General features: G+C 43.0%; 2 long non-coding RNA genes across 2 annotated transcripts; both read right to left on the bottom strand.

The window, feature by feature from the left end:
- Positions 1-13,040: 13,040 nt before the first annotated feature.
- LOC135363248 (uncharacterized) lies at positions 13,041-16,245 on the bottom strand. Its single transcript, XR_010408899.1, has 3 exons — positions 16,153-16,245; positions 14,591-14,766; positions 13,041-13,197 (listed from the first exon to the last, which is right to left on the bottom strand). It is a non-coding gene; the product is annotated as an uncharacterized LOC135363248 (long non-coding RNA).
- Positions 16,246-18,137: 1,892 nt separating this feature from the next.
- Positions 18,138-23,690, bottom strand: LOC135363247 (uncharacterized). The gene is made up of 3 exons (XR_010408898.1): positions 23,368-23,690; positions 21,946-22,121; positions 18,138-18,679 (listed from the first exon to the last, which is right to left on the bottom strand). It is a non-coding gene; the product is annotated as an uncharacterized LOC135363247 (long non-coding RNA).
- Between the last annotated feature and the right edge of the window lie 1,427 nt (positions 23,691-25,117).

Here is a 25,117-nt window from a genome sequence, read left to right on the forward strand (position 1 = left end):
GTGAAGATGAGGTGGACTCTCAGAGACTCACATACACAGAGTCATTTTGACTGATCTGAACAGGCCTCGGTGGGTCTTTGCGGAAACAAGACCCAAGTGGAATGGACAAGAATGTCTTTTCCTGTTGTATTTGCCTCATGACTCTGCTGGACCTAAGTCAGATTCTGTTCCTTGAAATAACAGTAACAGAGCTTCTCAGCCAAAGCCAGGGGCTGTCTAATGACTTCTCCATTTGGGGATAGATTTGGATGAGGACACGTGGCCTCTCAGAGTGTCCCCTCCTCAGGAGGGCTCTAGAAGACCAAAAGGAGATGACCTACCAGAATTGGGAAGGGCAGGTTGTCTTTATCACACACATCCATGAGGGGAACTCCAAAGAGCTGTCCTGGCTTTGCGGAAGGTGGGGCTGTGCACTGGTTGTGCTGACAAGTGCTGGAACCCTGACAAATGGCCCTGTCACTGAGAAAACGGCTTGTCACAGTCTTCCGGCCGGAGTCTAAGGAAGAAGAGAGAGTACTAGTAGTAGTAGTTGTTGTTTAATACGCCGAACCTTCCTTTTCCTTTTTTTTTTTTTTTTTTTTTTTACAGATTTTATTTACATTTTGACAGAGGGAGAGAGACAGCGAGAGAGGGAACACAAGCAGGGGGAGGGGGAGAGGGAGAAGCAGGCTTCCCTCGGAGCAGGGAGCCCGATGCGGGGCTCGATCCCAGGACCCCGGGATCATGACCTGAGCTGAAGGCAGACGCTTAATGACTGAGCCACCCAGGCGCCCCAGACACATCTTAATTCCTGATGACTTGTATTTTCCTAAAGATTTCCTCAAAGCAATGTGGTAAGCATCATAAAACCAAGAAATGTCAGAAATATGGAGGGATTGATGATACGTGTCTCCAGGTTCTGAATCGAAAGTCTACCTTCTAAGGTGGACTGCTGCCAGGTAGCTGTGATTAGCTGGGCTCAAATCGTACTAGGTCTAGTCTCAGGGGCACTTCTCCTAGTCCTATTAATGGCTTTTTTTGGATTCCATCCATCATCGTATTTAGTGTTTACCACAATTCTAAGATTTAGACATTATTTTTATCCACATTTTAGAGATGAATAAACTGATGCTGAGCTAGAAAAACTGATCAAAGGTAATATAGCTGGTAAATGGGGGCACAGGACTTTACACTCTGGAGAGGTTTTTTGACATCAAGTCAAGTCCTTTTTTCTCAATGATGCCAGTTCTTTTCAACCTGTTTCAAAGGGCACTGGAATCCTGTGGTGCCTCAAGAGCCCCTGAGCCAAAAGAGGAGGGAGGGGAAGAAAGGCCCCTTGCTCTGGCTTCAACCAGACCACATCTAATATACATAAATATATATACTATGGTTATATTTATATAGTATAAGTATCTAATTATATATTATATATATATATATATATATATATATATAACTACATATATATGTATGATGTTGTATATATATATATAGATATATAGCACCCACTTAGAATTTTGTTAGAAAAAATTCCCAAACACTGTAGCATACCATGATGAGTCCTAATGCCCTTATGATCTACACTAGAAACTTCTTGAAGTCAGAGACCTCATCTTATCCTTTCTTTGGTCTCACAACAGTGTGGAACCTCCCTTGACCTGTGAGCCAGCCTTCGGAAGAAGGAGCCCATGGAACTCCTTGCCCTGGCGATGCTCTGGGCTCCAGAACAGCTCTGTCTAAGCATCTCCCATGATCCCTGGCAACCTTGCTGTCTGCTTCTCACTAAAGCCAATTAAATTACTCCCGGTACCTGCAGCCTTCTCGCTGTTACCACGACTCATTGAGTTCTCGCCCAAGAGGGAAGTGATGTCTTCTCCAAATATCCTGAGGCAATTTTCAATGAGAAATTGTACAAGACAAATCTGTAACACAAAAAGACAAGAATGGGGTGCTCTTTTCCATAGGGCATAGTTATAAATCACATTTTGTATACAGACCTTGGATCTAAGAAAAAATGGGAAGGACTTCTCAGAAAAATTCAGAGTTGATAAAAATATGTAGAAACCAGGGGCGCCTGGGTGGCTCAGTCGGTTAAGCGTCTGCGTTCGGCTCAGGTCATAATCCCAGGGTGCTGGGATCAGCCCTACATCGCGCTCCCTGCTAAGCGCGAAGCCTGCATCTCCCTCTCCCACTCCCCCTGCTTGTGTTCCCTCTCTCGCTGTGTCTCTCTCAGTCAAGTAAATAAATAAAAGTTTAAAAAAAACACACAAAAAACCAGAAACACATAGAAACCAGAGTTCGCTCAGAAATAACTTAGAAAGAGTGATACTTGCCCGTGTACTTTGGGTACACATTTTAAAATACGGCCCATCCGTGGGCTAAAGTCATAATGCGTGGCCTAGTTTAAGAGCTAACATTTTGGGATCAGTGGTTACGTCTTTAAGCCTAGGATAAATTTCGGGGCCCCTCTGTTGGGCGTCTGACTCTTGATTTCGGCGCAGATCACGATCTCAGGGTGGTGCGATGCAGCCCCACATGGAGCCAACTTTGGGCTCCGTGCTCAGCGGGGAATGGGCTTGGGCTTCTCCCTCTCCCTCTCCCTCTTCTTCTGCCCCTGCCCCGCTCACGCTCTCTCTTTCCCTCTCTCAAATAAATACATATCAAAAAATAAATAAAACAAGGATAATTTTCAAAGTAGCCTACCTTATTAAAGTTTACTTATTTTTTGCTTTTAAATTTTGTTTCCAGTTTTACTGAGCTGTAACTGATGCATACCATCTTATGAAACTTTATAAAGTATGAACAAAAACTTAAGAAAACCATTTCTTAAATGAAGAAGTATCATAAAGTTGGGAAGCAGGGATTTTGGTGGGGTTGTGAGGGAAAACCCACACAGCTGGAGAGAAAACGTATCTGTCTGTCTAACTTCAGTCCCTTCTCACGCATTGCTTTGCCTCATGCTCGCTCTCTCTGGGTGAGCTTGGGGAAGACCTGTCATCTTATTAGGATATTCTGGAATCTCTTGCTAGTTTCCATATGACATAGCAGAGGTGAAATAGTAGCTGAGTACTTTTCTAGATGAGCCACAATTGGCAGAGGAAGGCCAATGTGTTTGGAGGCATGGGGGCTCATATTGCCCAGGCCACCCAGGATGTGCCAGTGATGACCGGAGGAGCTGGCTGTTGTCGCCATTGTGTAGTGAGGAAACCATGGCTTTGCCCAAGGTTACGAGTCCCTCAGGGATTAGGCTGAGAGTTGAACCTTGACTGGTGAAGCTCCAAAGCCCAGGTTCTTTTCTATCGTATCACACGACTCTTCTCTCCCTCGTTTAGTCAGTCTAGTGTTTAGTCTCCTGGAGGGGGAAGAAGTGACTCGACTGCTCCGAGTTTCCCGTTTAACGACACCCCTTCCCAGACCCCGCCAGAGTAGGATAAAGAACTCTGCCACTCCACAGGGGCCTAATGAAAATGTGCACTTCACAAAGTTCCATCCGTCAGAGTTACTACTGCACATGTCCGGTTCAAAGTAGGGATTCTACCCCCTGGGGGACAAAAATGAGAGCTCTCATTACCTTTCTTATCAAGTTGTCTTCCAATTCCAAGGTGCTGGAATCAGGTGGGTAAAGAACGCTTGGGGCTATACAAACGGATAAATTATAAGCTGTCATCTGATTGGATGAGGAATGTTGCTCAATGTTGTATAGCACTCCAAAAAGGTATCGCAAGAGAACAACATTTGCTCTTGGCAGCTGGGCTAAAAGCCTAAGGTCAGAAAAACACACTTTTAAATTAGGCAAGTGATTCCACTTAGGAGGTTGGAAAAACAGAGACAGGGAACAGGATACATCCTTGTATATCTAGCACACAACCCGCTCTAGCAGAGTTCTAGGCATGAATGTAGACAAAATTGTTGCACTGAATTCAGTCCCTGAGCCAGATAAACACTTCTCTGGTTAGTTAAATGTTTGACAGACTTTTAAGGTCATAGCCCTGGCAGTTGATGCTCTTGCATGTGTCTTGAACCAGGGAATTTCGTCTACAAGTTTCATGGATCCAGAAGGTGTCAAACGGCCAAGGAGTCCACATTAATAAGATCAGGAGAAGAACAATAATAGCCCTAAAGCGTGCCTCGATTCTGAAGCTGGGCCCCATGGGTGTGAAGACTTGAAACTCTTTGGCGTTGGTCATGATTATAGTGGGCAAAGCTGCAAAACGTAAGCCAATGTTTTCCTAATAGTATGTTGGCTGTATTTTGGAGATGTGACGAGAGTAGAGTAATTATGGCATCATTACCTCTGGGCTGCAGTTATCTTCTCCTCTTTGTTGCCTTGATCAATAACACCGAGCCATTTGTCATAGAGATCAGATAAAAATACACTTCCCGGGATATTTCTTAGAAAGTCCTTAGGGAGATAAAAAAATATGTGTACATATTATAGAAAATATGTATTGGAAATATTCCAGAGAAAATATGTAGTTAGAAAATTCAGTTCAGCCCCCACTTCCTTTACAGATACCCAAACTGGGACCCACACGGAGCTCGGCTCTGACTCTCCATTGACTTGCACACGCAGGAGCAGGTGCTTGGATTTTCTCCCGCTAAAACTTAGAGGCATAAAAGCAGAGCTTAGCCTGTGGTGGCAATGAAGATAAAGCTCCCTTCTATCATCTGGAACTTATTTTGTGTGTGTGCTTTTTTTTTTTTTTTGCAAAGTACCACAAACTGACAGGGTCTGGCTGTAGACCATCCTAAATCCTATTAGCTTCCTGGACAGAAATACACATACCCATGTTGCTTGTTTTAGACAAGGTGCTAGCTCTTAACTCTAGCAAGAAAAGGCCTGAAACAATCAAAACACAAACAGGTGGGCTCTTGCACACATATTAGGAAAGAACTAGGTCTTCTCACTCGGGGTATGTGTGCTCCCTGGAAGAAAGCTACTCGCACAATTGCTTCATTCTTCCTTTTCTTAACTGTCTAAAAGTCGAGAGTCTAAAGGCAGACTCACTGTGGTCCTGAGGATAGATTCATTTCTAGTTTAGGCCAATTGTCCAGTTAGTTTGCCATGATATTATCAAGGCCAAGGTCGCAGAGTCTGATTCTCCACCAAGATCCGTCAACTTCAGGAAGAGAAAACTTTAGAAATGTCTAAGCACTCTCCCGACAAGTGCTCACCCTCTTCCTAGTCGGTGCTTATAACACGGAATCAGGAAAGAACCTCCTAACTCTTGCTAGAAAATCGATTCCATGTGTGCACCTTACAGAGGGCAACACTCATCTTGCTACCTAGTGTATCATCATTCTTCTCCTGTCTCCTGATGCCTGTATGTATATTACTACTGGATATCACTATGACCCCAGTGTAGGAGTGGTTACCTAAGACATTTCTGGACCTTGCTATTGATCCCATCTTCGAACATTAACGGGGGACAAGGGAAGACCAAATGTGACTGAGATTCTACGACTGTAGTCATTACTACGTTAACATAGGGTTGTTCAGAGCTGTTCATAAGTGCCAAGGTGGATGGATTAAATTCTTTCCCTGTTCTATTTCTTTGGGAAAGTTTGCCTTCATTAGGAGGGGGGTGAGGATGTTTTCATGGGTAAACTGTGTGTATGTATCGGTGCGTATTTCGAAATTTATTATCATGACTAGTAGTCATTTCAGTATTAGTATTTTGCATGGAGTCTTCAGGAGTGAAGGTGGGGAGGGCGGTGTGTAGTGAAAACAGAAAGTATTTCTAACACATGGGGCTTTTAACTCCTAAAGTAGCTTCCTTACATTTTGATTTTGTCAAGCGTTTTTCAGCTTGTCAGGTTCTTAATCTATTATGCCCGTTATGGTTCTTGAGCAGTCATGATGAAGGACACCAATCATAGCTTCAGTTACTCGTGTGTGGATAATGCTAGAACCTTCCCTACCTTTAAGACGGATGCGACCACATGAACAGATTCGCTGTACGGGTTCACTTTGACGCCAGAATTTAGTTTCTCCTTTAGCACATGGCAGGATTTTATATTGGCTGATTTTCTGAAGATGCCTTTTGTGAGTGGCCCTTTTTGATGAATAAAGGAAAGCATACCCTGTAGGAAGAAAACAAAAGTATATGGTATCTCATATCCACAAACGCAGAGCACAAGCTTGCCTCCGTTTTGAAAGAGGAGGGGAATGTACTGGTACACTGTTTTAGAGCGGGAAGGACCAAAGTCAATTTAGATTGTTTTGTTTTTTTATGTTTTTTCCAGTGTCTCTCTCTATACTTTCTACCCAAATATCCATTTTACAGTCATACACTGAAACATTTTAAACACTTCTTTTAATCAGATTTTCCTTTCCATTGAGTTTCCACTCTTAAAGCAAACTTCTCTGCTCCAAGGCCTTTGCGGAATCACCGTCTGTTTCCTACTTTACCATTCTTTTCTCATTATTCCCCTACGTAGATGCTCTTCCCCAAGTATGGAAGTCTATTTAGGGAATACTCATTTCCCATTTGTTTATTTCTCTTTAAGTGACTGTATACTCCTTTCCTACTTGTTCTATTTCCTTCCCTCTTTTAAAGCCAGGCTCAGAAACTCTCTTGTCCTTCTCTGATTACCCTCCCTTCTCATGAGTCTTAAATTGTCTTTTGCTCTATCTTCATGTCCTCTCTCTGCTGTGTAGAATCTTAATAAGGGCTGGACTCAGGGAATCCAACGGATCTGAAGTCTATTATGCTACTTATCTATTGTGTGAGCTGGGGCACATACATCCTGTACTGAGGCTTCTCTGATTCGGTTAGGAAGTGTGGAGGATGATAATCCTAGCTAGCCCCTAAATTTGCTGTGATGCAAGGACCTGGGGTAGTAGCTAGCAGGTAACAAAGTAGCTAATAGGATACATTTCTTCATAGCTAGCAGAACGTTCCCTACATCCCGGACAGTGCTTGCAGAGACACCGAATACTCAGTGAATGTCCACACTGACAATTCACTACAGCAGCTTGAGATAACACAGGCCAAACTCTATGGCTTTCATTTGACATATTCTGTTAGGATTAACAGATTCCTATTTGCCAGAGGATGAGTCTATGCTCGTGTCAGATGTTTGCAGTTGTTAGACTGAGTAGACTCCGTTGAAGGAGACTTGAGACTCATGTGAGTGCAGGAAGGCAATGAAGGGAGAGTGTGAAGATGAGGTGGACTCTCAGAGACTCACATACACAGAGTCATTTTGACTGATCTGAACAGGCCTCGGTGGGTCTTTGCGGAAACAAGACCCAAGTGGAATGGACAAGAATGTCTTTTCCTGTTGTATTTGCCTCATGACTCTGCTGGACCTAAGTCAGATTCTGTTCCTTGAAATAACAGTAACAGAGCTTCTCAGCCAAAGCCAGGGGCTGTCTAATGACTTCTCCATTTGGGGATAGATTTGGATGAGGACACGTGGCCTCTCAGAGTGTCCCCTCCTCAGGAGGGCTCTAGAAGACCAAAAGGAGATGACCTACCAGAATTGGGAAGGGCAGGTTGTCTTTATCACACACATCCATGAGGGGAACTCCAAAGAGCTGTCCTGGCTTTGCGGAAGGTGGGGCTGTGCACTGGTTGTGCTGACAAGTGCTGGAACCCTGACAAATGGCCCTGTCACTGAGAAAACGGCTTGTCACAGTCTTCCGGCCGGAGTCTAAGGAAGAAGAGAGAGTACTAGTAGTAGTAGTTGTTGTTTAATACGCCGAACCTTCCTTTTCCTTTTTTTTTTTTTTTTTTTTTTTACAGATTTTATTTACATTTTGACAGAGGGAGAGAGACAGCGAGAGAGGGAACACAAGCAGGGGGAGGGGGAGAGGGAGAAGCAGGCTTCCCTCGGAGCAGGGAGCCCGATGCGGGGCTCGATCCCAGGACCCCGGGATCATGACCTGAGCTGAAGGCAGACGCTTAATGACTGAGCCACCCAGGCGCCCCAGACACATCTTAATTCCTGATGACTTGTATTTTCCTAAAGATTTCCTCAAAGCAATGTGGTAAGCATCATAAAACCAAGAAATGTCAGAAATATGGAGGGATTGATGATACGTGTCTCCAGGTTCTGAATCGAAAGTCTACCTTCTAAGGTGGACTGCTGCCAGGTAGCTGTGATTAGCTGGGCTCAAATCGTACTAGGTCTAGTCTCAGGGGCACTTCTCCTAGTCCTATTAATGGCTTTTTTTGGATTCCATCCATCATCGTATTTAGTGTTTACCACAATTCTAAGATTTAGACATTATTTTTATCCACATTTTAGAGATGAATAAACTGATGCTGAGCTAGAAAAACTGATCAAAGGTAATATAGCTGGTAAATGGGGGCACAGGACTTTACACTCTGGAGAGGTTTTTTGACATCAAGTCAAGTCCTTTTTTCTCAATGATGCCAGTTCTTTTCAACCTGTTTCAAAGGGCACTGGAATCCTGTGGTGCCTCAAGAGCCCCTGAGCCAAAAGAGGAGGGAGGGGAAGAAAGGCCCCTTGCTCTGGCTTCAACCAGACCACATCTAATATACATAAATATATATACTATGGTTATATTTATATAGTATAAGTATCTAATTATATATTATATATATATATATATATATAACTACATATATATGTATGATGTTGTATATATATATATAGATATATAGCACCCACTTAGAATTTTGTTAGAAAAAATTCCCAAACACTGTAGCATACCATGATGAGTCCTAATGCCCTTATGATCTACACTAGAAACTTCTTGAAGTCAGAGACCTCATCTTATCCTTTCTTTGGTCTCACAACAGTGTGGAACCTCCCTTGACCTGTGAGCCAGCCTTCGGAAGAAGGAGCCCATGGAACTCCTTGCCCTGGCGATGCTCTGGGCTCCAGAACAGCTCTGTCTAAGCATCTCCCATGATCCCTGGCAACCTTGCTGTCTGCTTCTCACTAAAGCCAATTAAATTACTCCCGGTACCTGCAGCCTTCTCGCTGTTACCACGACTCATTGAGTTCTCGCCCAAGAGGGAAGTGATGTCTTCTCCAAATATCCTGAGGCAATTTTCAATGAGAAATTGTACAAGACAAATCTGTAACACAAAAAGACAAGAATGGGGTGCTCTTTTCCATAGGGCATAGTTATAAATCACATTTTGTATACAGACCTTGGATCTAAGAAAAAATGGGAAGGACTTCTCAGAAAAATTCAGAGTTGATAAAAATATGTAGAAACCAGGGGCGCCTGGGTGGCTCAGTCGGTTAAGCGTCTGCGTTCGGCTCAGGTCATAATCCCAGGGTGCTGGGATCAGCCCTACATCGCGCTCCCTGCTAAGCGCGAAGCCTGCATCTCCCTCTCCCACTCCCCCTGCTTGTGTTCCCTCTCTCGCTGTGTCTCTCTCAGTCAAGTAAATAAATAAAAGTTTAAAAAAAACACACAAAAAACCAGAAACACATAGAAACCAGAGTTCGCTCAGAAATAACTTAGAAAGAGTGATACTTGCCCGTGTACTTTGGGTACACATTTTAAAATACGGCCCATCCGTGGGCTAAAGTCATAATGCGTGGCCTAGTTTAAGAGCTAACATTTTGGGATCAGTGGTTACGTCTTTAAGCCTAGGATAAATTTCGGGGCCCCTCTGTTGGGCGTCTGACTCTTGATTTCGGCGCAGATCACGATCTCAGGGTGGTGCGATGCAGCCCCACATGGAGCCAACTTTGGGCTCCGTGCTCAGCGGGGAATGGGCTTGGGCTTCTCCCTCTCCCTCTCCCTCTTCTTCTGCCCCTGCCCCGCTCACGCTCTCTCTTTCCCTCTCTCAAATAAATACATATCAAAAAATAAATAAAACAAGGATAATTTTCAAAGTAGCCTACCTTATTAAAGTTTACTTATTTTTTGCTTTTAAATTTTGTTTCCAGTTTTACTGAGCTGTAACTGATGCATACCATCTTATGAAACTTTATAAAGTATGAACAAAAACTTAAGAAAACCATTTCTTAAATGAAGAAGTATCATAAAGTTGGGAAGCAGGGATTTTGGTGGGGTTGTGAGGGAAAACCCACACAGCTGGAGAGAAAACGTATCTGTCTGTCTAACTTCAGTCCCTTCTCACGCATTGCTTTGCCTCATGCTCGCTCTCTCTGGGTGAGCTTGGGGAAGACCTGTCATCTTATTAGGATATTCTGGAATCTCTTGCTAGTTTCCATATGACATAGCAGAGGTGAAATAGTAGCTGAGTACTTTTCTAGATGAGCCACAATTGGCAGAGGAAGGCCAATGTGTTTGGAGGCATGGGGGCTCATATTGCCCAGGCCACCCAGGATGTGCCAGTGATGACCGGAGGAGCTGGCTGTTGTCGCCATTGTGTAGTGAGGAAACCATGGCTTTGCCCAAGGTTACGAGTCCCTCAGGGATTAGGCTGAGAGTTGAACCTTGACTGGTGAAGCTCCAAAGCCCAGGTTCTTTTCTATCGTATCACACGACTCTTCTCTCCCTCGTTTAGTCAGTCTAGTGTTTAGTCTCCTGGAGGGGGAAGAAGTGACTCGACTGCTCCGAGTTTCCCGTTTAACGACACCCCTTCCCAGACCCCGCCAGAGTAGGATAAAGAACTCTGCCACTCCACAGGGGCCTAATGAAAATGTGCACTTCACAAAGTTCCATCCGTCAGAGTTACTACTGCACATGTCCGGTTCAAAGTAGGGATTCTACCCCCTGGGGGACAAAAATGAGAGCTCTCATTACCTTTCTTATCAAGTTGTCTTCCAATTCCAAGGTGCTGGAATCAGGTGGGTAAAGAACGCTTGGGGCTATACAAACGGATAAATTATAAGCTGTCATCTGATTGGATGAGGAATGTTGCTCAATGTTGTATAGCACTCCAAAAAGGTATCGCAAGAGAACAACATTTGCTCTTGGCAGCTGGGCTAAAAGCCTAAGGTCAGAAAAACACACTTTTAAATTAGGCAAGTGATTCCACTTAGGAGGTTGGAAAAACAGAGACAGGGAACAGGATACATCCTTGTATATCTAGCACACAACCCGCTCTAGCAGAGTTCTAGGCATGAATGTAGACAAAATTGTTGCACTGAATTCAGTCCCTGAGCCAGATAAACACTTCTCTGGTTAGTTAAATGTTTGACAGACTTTTAAGGTCATAGCCCTGGCAGTTGATGCTCTTGCATGTGTCTTGAACCAGGGAATTTCGTCTACAAGTTTCATGGATCCAGAAGGTGTCAAACGGCCAAGGAGTCCACATTAATAAGATCAGGAGAAGAACAATAATAGCCCTAAAGCGTGCCTCGATTCTGAAGCTGGGCCCCATGGGTGTGAAGACTTGAAACTCTTTGGCGTTGGTCATGATTATAGTGGGCAAAGCTGCAAAACGTAAGCCAATGTTTTCCTAATAGTATGTTGGCTGTATTTTGGAGATGTGACGAGAGTAGAGTAATTATGGCATCATTACCTCTGGGCTGCAGTTATCTTCTCCTCTTTGTTGCCTTGATCAATAACACCGAGCCATTTGTCATAGAGATCAGATAAAAATACACTTCCCGGGATATTTCTTAGAAAGTCCTTAGGGAGATAAAAAAATATGTGTACATATTATAGAAAATATGTATTGGAAATATTCCAGAGAAAATATGTAGTTAGAAAATTCAGTTCAGCCCCCACTTCCTTTACAGATACCCAAACTGGGACCCACACGGAGCTCGGCTCTGACTCTCCATTGACTTGCACACGCAGGAGCAGGTGCTTGGATTTTCTCCCGCTAAAACTTAGAGGCATAAAAGCAGAGCTTAGCCTGTGGTGGCAATGAAGATAAAGCTCCCTTCTATCATCTGGAACTTATTTTGTGTGTGTGCTTTTTTTTTTTTTTTGCAAAGTACCACAAACTGACAGGGTCTGGCTGTAGACCATCCTAAATCCTATTAGCTTCCTGGACAGAAATACACATACCCATGTTGCTTGTTTTAGACAAGGTGCTAGCTCTTAACTCTAGCAAGAAAAGGCCTGAAACAATCAAAACACAAACAGGTGGGCTCTTGCACACATATTAGGAAAGAACTAGGTCTTCTCACTCGGGGTATGTGTGCTCCCTGGAAGAAAGCTACTCGCACAATTGCTTCATTCTTCCTTTTCTTAACTGTCTAAAAGTCGAGAGTCTAAAGGCAGACTCACTGTGGTCCTGAGGATAGATTCATTTCTAATTTAGGCCAATTGTCCAGTTAGTTTGCCATGATATTATCAAGGCCAAGGTCGCAGAGTCTGATTCTCCACCAAGATCCGTCAACTTCAGGAAGAGAAAACTTTAGAAATGTCTAAGCACTCTCCCGACAAGTGCTCACCCTCTTCCTAGTCGGTGCTTATAACACGGAATCAGGAAAGAACCTCCTAACTCTTGCTAGAAAATCGATTCCATGTGTGCACCTTACAGAGGGCAACACTCATCTTGCTACCTAGTGTATCATCATTCTTCTCCTGTCTCCTGATGCCTGTATGTATATTACTACTGGATATCACTATGACCCCAGTGTAGGAGTGGTTACCTAAGACATTTCTGGACCTTGCTATTGATCCCATCTTCGAACATTAACGGGGGACAAGGGAAGACCAAATGTGACTGAGATTCTACGACTGTAGTCATTACTACGTTAACATAGGGTTGTTCAGAGCTGTTCATAAGTGCCAAGGTGGATGGATTAAATTCTTTCCCTGTTCTATTTCTTTGGGAAAGTTTGCCTTCATTAGGAGGGGGGTGAGGATGTTTTCATGGGTAAACTGTGTGTATGTATCGGTGCGTATTTCGAAATTTATTATCATGACTAGTAGTCATTTCAGTATTAGTATTTTGCATGGAGTCTTCAGGAGTGAAGGTGGGGAGGGCGGTGTGTAGTGAAAACAGAAAGTATTTCTAACACATGGGGCTTTTAACTCCTAAAGTAGCTTCCTTACATTTTGATTTTGTCAAGCGTTTTTCAGCTTGTCAGGTTCTTAATCTATTATGCCCGTTATGGTTCTTGAGCAGTCATGATGAAGGACACCAATGATAGCTTCAGTTACTCGTGTGTGGATAATGCTAGAACCTTCCCTACCTTTAAGACGGATGCGACCACATGAACAGATTGGCTGTACGGGTTCACTTTGACGCCAGAATTTAGTTTCTCCTTTAGCACATGGCAGGATTTTATATTGGCTGATTTTCTGAAGATGCCTTTTGTGAGAGGCCCTTTTTTATGAATAAAGGAAAGCATACCCTGTAGGAAGAAAAGAAAAGTATATGGCATCTCATATACACAAACACAGAGCACAAGCTAGCCTCTGTTTTAAAAGAGGAGGGGAATGTAATGGTACACTGTTTTAGAGCGGGAAGGACCAAAGGCAATTTAGTTAGTTTTTTTTTTTTTTTTCAGTGTCTCTCTATATACTTTCTACCGAAATATCCATTTTACAGTCATACACTGAAACATTTTAAACACTTCTTTTAATCAGATTTTCCTTTCCATTGAGTTTCCACTCTTAAATCAAACTTCTCTGCTTCAAGGCCTTTGTGCAATCACCATGTGTTTCCTACTTTACCATGCTTTTCTCATTATTCCCTTACGTAGATGCTCTTCCCCAAGTATGGAAGTCTATTTAGGAAATACTCATTTCCCATTTGTTTATTTCTCTTTAAGTGACTGTATACTCCATTCCTACTTGTTCTATTTCCTTCCGTTCATTTAAAGTCAGGCTCAGAAACTCTCTTCCCCTTCTCTGATTACCCTCCCTTCTCATGAGTCTTTCATTGTCTTTTGCTCTATCTTCATGTCCTCTCTCTGCTGTGTAGAATCTTAATAAGGGCTGGACTCAGGGAATCCAACGGATCTGAAGTCTATTATGCTACTTATCTATTGTGTTAGCTGGGGCACATACATCCTGTACTGAGGCTTTTCTGATTCGTTTAGGCAGTGCGGAGGATGATAATCCTAGCTAGCCGCTAAATTTGCTGTGATGCAAGGACCTGGGGTAGTAGGTAGCAGGTAACATGCTAGCTAATACGATACATTTCTTCATAGCTAGCAGAACGTTCCCTACATCCCGTACAGTGCTTGCAGAGACACCAAATACTCAGTGAATGTCCACACTGACAATTCACTAGAGCAGTTTGAGATAACACAGGCCAAACTCTGTGGCTTTCATTTGACATATTCTGTTAGGATTAACAGATTCCTATTTGCCAGAGGATGAGTCTATGCTCGTGTCAGATGTTTGCAGTTGTTAGACTGAGTAGACTCCGCTGAAGGAGACTTGAGACTCATGTGAGTGCAGGAAGGCAATGAAGGGAGAGTGTGAAGATGAGGTGGACTCTCAGAGACTCACATACACAGAGTCATTTTGACTCATCTGAACAGGCCTCGGTGGGTTTTTGCGGAAAGAAGACCCAAGTAGAATGGACAAGAATGTCTTTTCCTGTTGTATTTGCCTCATGACTCTGCTGGACCTAAGTCAGATTCTGTTCCTTGAAATAACAGTAACAGAGCTTCTGATCCAAAACCAGGGCTGTCTAAGGACTTCTCTATTTGGGGATAGATTTGGATGAGGACACGTGGCCTCTCAGTGTTTCCCCACCTCAGAAGAGCTATAGAAGACCAAAATGAGATGACCTACCAGAATTGGGAAGGCCAGGTTGTCTTTATAACACACAACCATGAGGCAAACTCCAAAGAGCTCTCCTGGCTTTGCAGAATGTGGGGTTGTGCACTGGTTTTGCTGGCAAGTGCTGGAGCCCCACCAAAAGGCCCTGTCTCTGAATGAACAGCTTTTCACAGTTTTCTGGCCGGAGTCTAAGGAAGAAGAGAGAGTACTAGTAGTAGTAGTTGTTCTTTAATCCGCTGAAACTTCTTCTTCCTTTTTTTTTTTTTTTTTTTTACAGATTTTATTTATATTTTGATAGAGGGAGAGAGACAGCGAGAGAGGGAACACAAGCAGGGGGACGGGGAGAGGGAGAAGCAGGCTTCCCTCGGAGCAGGGAGCCCGATGCGGGGCTCGATCCCAGGACCCCGAGATCATGACCTGAGCTGAAGGCAGTTACTTAACGACTGAGCCACCCAGGTGCCCCAGACTCATCTTAATTCCTGATGACTTGTATTTTCCTAAAGATTTCCTCAAATCAATGTCGTAAGCATCATAAAACCAAGAAATGTCAGAAATATGGAGGGATTGATGATACGTGTCTCCAGGTTCTGAATCGAAAGTCTACCTTCCAAGGTGGACTGCTGACAGCTGTTATTAGCTAGGCTCAAAACATACTAGCTTTAGTCTCAGGGGCACTTCTCCTAGTCCTATTAATGGCTTTTTTTGGATTACATCCATCATCTTATTTATTCTACACAACAATTCTAAGATTTAGACATTATTTTTATCCATATTTAGAGATGAATTAACTGATGCTGAGCTGGTATAACTGGGCAAAGATAATATAGCTGGTAAATGCGGGCACAGGAATTTACACTCTGGAGAGGTAGTTTGACATCAAGTCAAGTCCTTTTTTCTCAATGATGCCAGTTCTTTTCAACCCATTTTAAAGCCACTGGAATCCTGTGGTGCCTCAAGAGCCCCTGAGCCAAAAGAGGACGGAGGGGAAGAAAGGCCCCTTCTCTGGCTTCAACCAGAGCACTTCTAATATACATAAATATATATATTATGATAATATATTTATATAGTATAAGTATCTAATTATATATTATATATAACTACATACATATGTATGATGTGTTTTACATATATATATGCATATACAAATATATACATACATATACATACATCCTGTACTGAGGCTTTTCTGATTCGTTATTACATATATACATATATATACAAATATATATGTATATATATGTATAGCACCCTTTTAGAATTTTGTTAGAAAAAATTCCCAGACACTATGGCATACCATGATGAGTCCTAATGCCTTTATGATCTACCCTAGGAACTTCTTGAAGTCAGAGACTTCATCTTATCCTTTCTTTGGTCTCACAACAGTGTGGAACCTCCCTTGACCTGTGAGCCAGCCTTTGGAAGAAGGAGCACATGGAAATCATTGCCCTGGCGATGCTCTGGGCTCCAGAACAGCACTGTCTATGCATCTCCCATGACCCTTGGCAGCCTTGCTGTCTGCTTGTCATTAAAGCCAATTAAATTATTCCCGGTAGCTGCAGTCTTCTCGCTCTTACCACAACTCATTGACTTCTCTCCCAAGAAGGAAGTGATGTCTTCTCCAAATATCCTGAGGCAATTTTCAAGGAGAAATTGTACAAGAGAAATCTGTAACACAAAAAGACAAAAATGGGGTGTTCTTTTCCATAGGCCATAGTTAGAAAACACATTTTGTATATAGACCTTGGATCTAAGAAAAAACGTGAAGGACTTATCAGAAAAATTCAGAGTTGATAAAAATATGTAGAAACCAGGGGCACCTGGGTAGCTCAGTCAGTTACGCGTCTCCCTTCGGCTCAGCTTATGATCACAGGGTGCTGGGATCAGCCCTATATCTGGCTCCCTGCTCAGCGGGAAGCCTGCTTCTTCCTCTCCCACTCTCCCTGCTTGAGTTCCCTCTCTGTCAAGTAAATAAATAAAATCTTAAAAAAAAAAAAAAAAAAATAGAGACCAGAGTTCTCTAGGAAATAACTTAGAATGACGGATGCTTTCCCGTGTACTTTGGGTACACATTTTGAAATACTGCTCATCAGTGGGCTAAAGTTTTAATGTGTGGCCTAGTTTCATAGCTAACATTTTGGGATCAGTGGTTACATCTTTAAGCGTAGGATAAATTTCGGGGCCCCTCAGTTGAGCGTCTGACTCTTGATTTCGGCTCAGATCACAATCTCATAGTGGTGAGATCCAGCCCCACAAGGAGCCAACTTTTGGCTCTGGGCTCAGCAGGGAATTGGCTTGGTCTTCTCCCTCTCCCTCTTCTTCTGCCCCTGCCCCGCTCACGCTCTCTTTCCCTCTCTCAAAAAAATAAATATCAAAAAATAAATAAAACTAGGATAATTTTCAAAGTAGCCTACCTTATTAAAGTTTACCTGTTTTTTGTTTTTAAATTTTGTTTCCAGTTTTATTGAGCTGTAACTGATGTATACCATCTTATGAAACTTTATAAAGTATGAACGAAAACTTAAGAAAACCATTTCTTAAATGAAGAAGAATCTTAAAGTTGAGAAGCAGAGATTTTGGTCGGGTTGTAAGGGAAAACCCACACAGCTGGAGAGAAAATGTATCTGTCTGTCTAAATTCAGTACCTTCTCACGCATTGGTTTGCCTCATGCTGGCTCTCTCTGTGTGAGCTTGGGGAAGACCTGTCATCTTGCTAGGATGGTCTGGAATCTTTTGCTAGTTTCCATAAGATGTAGCAGAGGTGAAATAGTAGTTGAGTACTTTTCTAGATGAGCCACAATTCGCAGAGGAAGGCCAATGTGGTTGGAGCCATGGGGGCTCATATTGCCCAAGCCACCCAGGATGTGCCAGTGATGACCAGAGGAGCTGGCTGTTGTCGCCATTGTGTAGTGAGGAAACCATGGCTTTGCCCAAGGTTACGAGTCCCTCAGGGATTAGGCTGAGAGTTGAACCTTGACTGGTGAAGACCAAAGCCCAGGTTCTTTCCTATCGTATCACATGACTCTTCTCTCTCTCGTTTAGTCAGTCTAGTGTTTAGTCTCCTGGAGGGGGAAGAAGTGACTCGACTGCTCCGAGTTTCCCGTTTAACGACACCCCTTCCCAGACCCCGCCAGAGAAGCCTAAAGAACTCTGCCACTCCACAGGGGCCTAATGAAAATGTGCACTTCACAAAGTTCCTTCTGTCAGAGTTACTACTGCACATGTCCGGTTCAAAGTAGGGATTCTACCCCATGGGGGCAAAAATGAGAGCTCTCATTACCTTTTTTATCAAGTTGTCTTCCAATTCCAAGGTGCCGGAATCAGGTGGGTAAAGAACGCTTGGGGCTATACAAACGGATAAATTATAAGCTGTCATCTGATTGGATGAGGAATGTTGCTCAATGTTGTATAGCACTCCAAAAAGGTATCCCAAGAGAACAACATTTCCTCTTGGCAGCTGGGGTAAAAGCCTAAGGTCAGAAAAATACACATTTAAATTAGGCAAGTGATTCCACTTAGGAGGTTGAAAAAAAAGACAGGGAACAGGATACATCCTTGTACATCTAGCACACAACCCGCTGTAGCAGAGTTCCAGGCATGAATGTATACAAAATTGTTGCCCTGACTTCAGTTCCTGCGCCAGATAAAATCTTCTCTGGTTAGTTAAATGTTTGACAGACCTTTAAGGTCATAGCCCTGGCAATTGATGTTCTTGCATCTGTCTTGGACCAGGGGATTTCCCCTAACAGTTTCATGTATCCAAAAGATGTAAAACGGCCAAGGATTCCACATTAATAAGATCAGGAAAAGAACGATAATGGCCCTAAAGTGTGTCTCCATTATGAACCTGGCCCCCATGGGTGTGAAGAATGGAAACTCTTTGGCATTGGTCATGATTATACTGAGCAAAGCTGCAAAACGTAAGCCAATGTTTGCCGAATAGTATGTTGGCTGTATTTTGGAGATGTGACCAGAGTAATTATTGCATCATTACCTCTGGGCTGCAGTTATCTTCTCCTCTTCGTTGCCTTGATCAATAACACCGAGCCATTTGTCATAGTGATCAGATAAAAATATACTTCCGTGTATATTTCTAAGAAAATCCTTAGGGAGATTAAAAAAAAAAAAAAACTATGTATATATGTTATAGAAAATATGTAATGGAAATATTCCAGAGAAAATATGTAGTTAAAAAATTCAGTTCAGCCCCCACTTCCTTCACAGATACCCAAACTGTGACCCACTCGGTGCTCGGCTCTGACTCTCCATTGACTTGCACACGCAGGAGCAGGTGCTTGGATTTTCTCCCACTAAAACTTAGAGGCATAAAGCAGAGCTTAGTCTGTGGTGGAAATGAAGATAAAGCTCCCTTCTATCATCTGGAACTTATTTTGTGTGTGTGCTTTTTTTGCAAAGTACCACAAACTGACAGGGTCTGGCTATAGACCATCCTAAATCCTATTAGCTTCCTGGACAGAAATACACATACTCATGTTGCTTGTTTTAGACACAGCACCAGCTCTTAATTCTAGCAAGAAAAGGCCTGAAACAATCAAAACACAAACAGGTGGGCTCTTGCACACACATTAGGCAAGAAATACGTCTTCTCATTCGGAGTATGTGTGCTCCCTGGAAGAAAGCTACTCTCACAATTGCTTCATTCTTCCTTTTCTTAACTGTCTAAAAGTCGAGAGTCTAATGGCAGACTCACTGTGGTCCTGAGGATAGATTCATTTCTAGTTTAGGACAATTGTCCAGTTAGTTTGCCATGATATTATCAAGGCCAAGGTTGCAGAGTCTGATTCTCCACCAAGATCCGTCAACTTCAGGAAGAGAAAACTTTAGAAATGTCTAAGCACTATACCCAGAAGTGCTCACGCTCCTCCTAGTCAGTGCTTATAACACAGAATCAGGAAAGAACCTACCAACTCTTGCTAGAAAATCGATTCCATGTGTGCACCTTACAGAGGGCAACACTCATCTTGCTACCTAGTGTATCATCATTCTTCTCCTGTCTCCTGATGCCTATATGTATATTACTACTGGATATCACTATGGCCCCAGTGTAGGAGTGGTTACCTAAGTCATTTCTGGACTTTGCTATGGATCACATCTTCGAACATTAATGAGGGACAAGGGAAGACCAAATGTGACTGAGATTCTAAGACTGTAGTCAGTACTACATTAACATAGGGTTGTTCAGAGCTGTTCATAAGTGCCAAGCTGCATGGATTAAATTCTTTCCCTGTTCTATTTCTTCTTTTTTTTTTTTTTTCTTATTCATTTGAGACACAGAGATAGAGAGGGAGAGAGCATGAGGAGGGAGAGAGTCAGAAGGAGAGGGAGAAGCAGGCTCCCCGCTGAGCAGGAAGCCCGATGCGCGGCTCGATCCCAGGACACTGGGATCATGACCTGAGCCGAAGGCAGACGCTTAACCATCTGAGCCACCCAGGCGCCCCTCCCTGTTCTATTTCTTTTGGAAAGTTTGCCTTCATTAGGAGGGTGGTGAGGATGTCTGCTTCGGTAAACAGTGTGTTTGTGTCAGTGCGTATTTTGAAATTTAGTATCATGACTGTAGTCATTTCAGTATTAGTATTTTGCATGGAGTCTTCAGGAGTGAAGGTGCGGAGGGCCGTGTGTGGTGAAAACAGAAAGTATTTCTAACACATGGGGCTTTTAACTCCTAAAGTAGCTTCCTTAAATTTTGATTTTGTCAAGCGTTTTTTAGCTTGTCAGGTTCTTAATCTACTATGCCCGTTATGGTTCTTGAGCAGTCATGATGAAGGACACCCATCATCGCTTCAGTTACTCACATGTGGATAATGCTAGAACCTTCCCTACCTTTAAGACGGATGCGAACACATGAATAGATTCCTGTACGGGTTCACTTTGATCCCAGAATTTAGTTTCTCCGTTAGGACTCTGCGGGATTTTATATTGGCTGAGTTTCTGAATATGCCTTCTGCGAGTGGCCGTTTTTGATTAATAAAGGAAAGCATACCGTGTAGGAAGAAAAGAAAAGTATATGGCATCTCATATACCATGCCTGCCTCCGTTTTGAAAGAAAAGGGGAATGTAATGGTACAATGTTTTAGAGCGGGAAGGACTAAAGTCAATTTAGATTGCTGTTTTTTCAGTGTCTCTCTATATACTTTCTACCCATATATCCATTTTACAGTCATACACTGAAACATTTTCAACACTTCTTTTAATCAGATTTTCCACTAAGTTTACACTTTTAAATCAAACTTCTCTGTCTCAAGGCCTTTGCGGAATCACCGTCTGTTTCCTACTTTCCCATTCTTTTCACATTTGTCCCTTACATACATGCTTTTCCGCAAGTATGGAAGTCTATTTAGGAAATACTCATTTCCAATTTGTTTATTTCTCTTTAAGTGACTGTATACTCCTTTCCTACTTGTTCTATTTCCTTCCCTCTTTTAAAGTCAGGCTCAGAAACTCTCTTCCCCTTCTCTGATTACCCTCCCTTATCATGAGTCTTTCATTGTCTTTTGCTGTATCTTCATGTCCTCTCCCTGCTGTGTAGAAATTTAATAAGGGCTGGACTCAGGGAATCCAACGGATCTGAAGTCTATTATGCTACTTATCTATTGTGTGAGCTGGGTCACACACATCCTGTACTGAGGCTTTTCTGATTCGTTTAGGCAGTGCGGAGGATGATAATCCTAGCTAGCCCCTAAATTTGCTGTGATGCAAGGACCTGGGGTAGTAGCTAGCAGGTAACATGCTAGCTAAGATGATACATTTCTTCATAGCTAGCGGAACGTTCCCTACATCCCGTACAGTACTTGCAGAGACACCGAATACTCAGTGAATGTCCACACTGACAATTCACTACAGCAGTTTGAGATAACACAGACCAAACTCTGTGGCTTTCATTTGACATATTCTGTTAGGATTAACAGATTCCTATTTGCCAGAGGATGAGTCTATGCTTGTGTCAGATGTTTACAATTGTTAGACTGAGTAGACTCCGCTGAAGGAGACTTGAGACTCATGTGAGTTCAGGAAGGCAATGAAGGGAGAGTGTGAAGATGAGGTGGACTCTCAGAGACTCACATACACAGAGTCCATTTTGACTGATCTGAACAAGCCTCCGCATGTCTTTGTGGAAACAAGACCCAAGTGGAATGGAGAAGAATGACTTTTCCTGTTGTATTTGCCTCATGACTCTGCAGGACCGAAATCAGATTCTATTCTTTGAAATAACAGTAACAGAGCTTCTCAACCAAAGCCAGGGGCTGTCTAATGACATCTTCATTTGGGGATAGATTTGGATGAGGACGCTTGGCCTCTCAGAGTTTCCCCTTCTCAGGAGGGCTATTGAAGACCAAAATGAGATGACCTACCAGAATTGGGAAGGAGAAGTTGTCTTTATCACACACATCCATGAGGGGAACTCCAAAGAGCTGTCCTGGCTTTGCGGAAGGTGGGGCTGTGCACTGGTTGTGCTGGGAAGTGCTGGAACCCCGACAAAACGCCCTATCTCTGAAAGAACGGGTTTTCACAGTCTTCAGGCTGGAGTCTAAGGAAGAAGTGAGAGTACTCGTAGTAGTAGTTGTTGTTTAATATGTTGAACCTTCTTTTTCCTTTTTTTTTTTTTTTTTTTTTTACAGATTTTATTTATTTTTTGACAGAGAGAGAGAGAGACAGCAAGAGAGGGAACACAAGTAGGGGGCGGGGGAGAGGGAGAAGCAGGCTTCCCTCGGAGCAGGGAGCCCGACTCGGGGCTCGGTACCAGGACCCCAGGATCATGACCTGAGCTGAAGGCAGATGTTTAACGACTGAGCCACCCAGGTGCCTCAGACTCATCTTAATTCCTGATGACTTGTATTTTCCTAAAACTTTCCTCAAAGTATGTGGTACGTGTCATGAAAACAAGAAATGTCAAAAATATGGAGGGATTGATGATACGTGTCTCCAGGTTCTGAATCGAAAGTCTACCTTCTAAGGTGGACTGCTGCCAGTTAGGTCTGATTAGCTAGGCTCAAATCATACTACCTCTAGTGTCAGGGGCACTTCTCCTAGTGCTATTAATGGCTTTTTTTGAATTACATCCATCATCTTATTTATTCTACACCACAATTCTAAGATTTAGACATTATTTTTATCCACATTTTAGAGATGAATAAACTGATGCTTAGCTGCTATAACGGGCCAAAGATAATATAGCTGGTAAATGGGGGTACAGGAATTTACACTCTGGAGAGGTTGTTTGACATCAAGTCAAGTCCTTTTTTCTCAAAGATGCCAATTCTTTTCAACCCATTTCAAAGGGCACTGGAATCCTGTGGTGCCTCAAGAGCCCCTGAGCCAAAAGAGGAGGGAGGGGAAGAAAGGCCCCTTTCTCTGGCTTCAACCAGCGCACATGTAATATACATAAATATATACATTATGTTTATATACTTATATAGTATCAGTATATAATTATGTAATATATATAACTACATAGATATATATATAGCACCCATTTAAATTTTGTGAGAAAAAGTTCCCAAACACTGTGGCATACCATGATGAGTCCTAATTTTGTTATGATCTACGCTAGAAGCTTCTTGAAGTCAGAGACCTCATCTTATCCTTTCTTTGGTCTCACAACAGTGTGGAACCTCCCTTGACCTGTGAGCCAGCCTTCGGAAGAAGGAGCCCATGGAAATCCTTGCCCTGGCGATGCTCTGGGCTCCAGAACAGCTCTGTCTAAGCATCTCCCATGACCCCTGGCAGCCTTGCTGTCTGCTTCTCACTAAAGCCAATAAAATTATTCCCGGTACCTGCAGCCTGCTCGCTGTTACCACGACTCATTGAGTTCTCTCCCAAGAGGGAAGTGATGTCTTCTCCAAATATTTTAAGGCAATTTTCAATGAGAAATTGTACAAGAGAAATCTGTAACACAAAAAGACAAGAATGGGGTGCTCTTTTCCATAGGGCATAGTTATAAATCACATTATGTATACAGACCTTGGATCTAAGAAAGAATGTGAAAGATTTCCCAGAAAAATTCAGAACTGATAAAAATACATAGAGACCAGGAGCGCCTGGGTGGCTCAATCGGTCAAGCGTCTGCCTTCAGCTCAGCTCATGATCCCAGGGTGATGCGATCAGCCCTACATCGGGCTCCCTGCTCAGCGGGAAGCCTGATTCTCCCTCTCCCACTCCCCCTGCTTGTGTTCCCTCTCTCGCTGTGTCTGCCTCTGTCAAGAAAATAAATATAATCTTAAAAAAAATAATAAAATAAAAAACAGAGACCAGAATTCTCTAAGAAATAACTTAGGAAGAGTGATACTTTTCCGTGTACTTTGGGTACACATTTTAAAATACTGCTAATCAGTAGGCTAAAGTTTTAATATGTGGCCTAGTTTAATAGCCAACATTTTGGTATCAGTGGTTACATCATTAAGCCTAGGATAATTTTGGGGGCCCCTCAGTTGAGCATCTGACTCTTGATTCTGGCTCAGATCACTATCTCATGATGGTGAGATCCAGCCCAACATGGAGACAACTTTGGGCTCCGTGCTCAGCGGGGAATCGGCTTGGGCTTCTCCCTCTCCCTCTCCCTCTTCATCTGCCCCTGCCCCGCTCACGCTCTCTCTTTCCCTCTCTCAAATAAATACATATCAAAATATAAATAAAACAAGGATAATTTTCAAAGTAGCCTACCTTATTAAAGTTTACTTATTTTTTGTTTTTAAATTTTGTTTCCAGTTTTATTGAGCTGTAACTGATGTATAACATCTTATGAAACTTTATATAAAGTATGAACAAAAACTTAAGAAAACCATTTCTTAAATGAAGAAGTATCTTAAAGTTGGGAAGCAGAGATTTTGGTGGGGTTGTGAGGGAAAACCCACACAGCTGGAGAGAAAATGTATCTGTCTGTCTAACTTCAGTCCCTTCTCACGCATTGCTTTGCCTCATGCTCGCTCTCTCTGGGTGAGCTTGGGGAAGACCTGTCATCTTATTAGGATATTCTGGAATCTCTTGCTAGTTTCCATATGACGTAGCAGAGGTGAAATAGTAGCTGAGTACTTTTCTAGATGAGCCACAATTGGCAGAGGAAGGCCAATGTGTTTGGAGCCATGGGGGCTCATATTGCCCAAGCCACCCAGGATGTGCCAGTGATGACCGGAGGAGCTGGCTGTTGTCGCCATTGTGTAGTGAGGAAACCATGGCTTTGCCCAAGGTTACGAGTCCCTCAGGGATTAGGCTGAGAGTTGAACCTTGACTGGTAAAGCTCCAAAGCCCAGGTTCTTTCCTATCGTATCACACGACTCTTCTCTCTCTCGTTTAGTCAGTCTAGTGTTTAGTCTCCTGGAGGGGGAAGAAGTGACTCGACTGCTCCGAGTTTCCCGTTTAACGACACCCCTTCCCACACCCCGCCAGAGTAGGATAAAGAACTCTGCCACTCCACAGGGGCCTAATGAAAATGTGCACTTCACAAAGTTCCATCCGTCAGAGTTACTACTGCACATGTCCGGTTCAAAGTAGGGATTCTACCCCTTGGGGGACAAAAATGAGAGCTCT

The sequence above is a fragment of the Mirounga angustirostris genome, unplaced genomic scaffold, assembly GCF_029215605.1.
Source record: "Mirounga angustirostris isolate CCGP_5_RB_7025 unplaced genomic scaffold, mMirAng1.0.hap1 SCAF_80, whole genome shotgun sequence".
NCBI classification, from domain to species: domain Eukaryota; kingdom Metazoa; phylum Chordata; class Mammalia; order Carnivora; family Phocidae; genus Mirounga; species Mirounga angustirostris.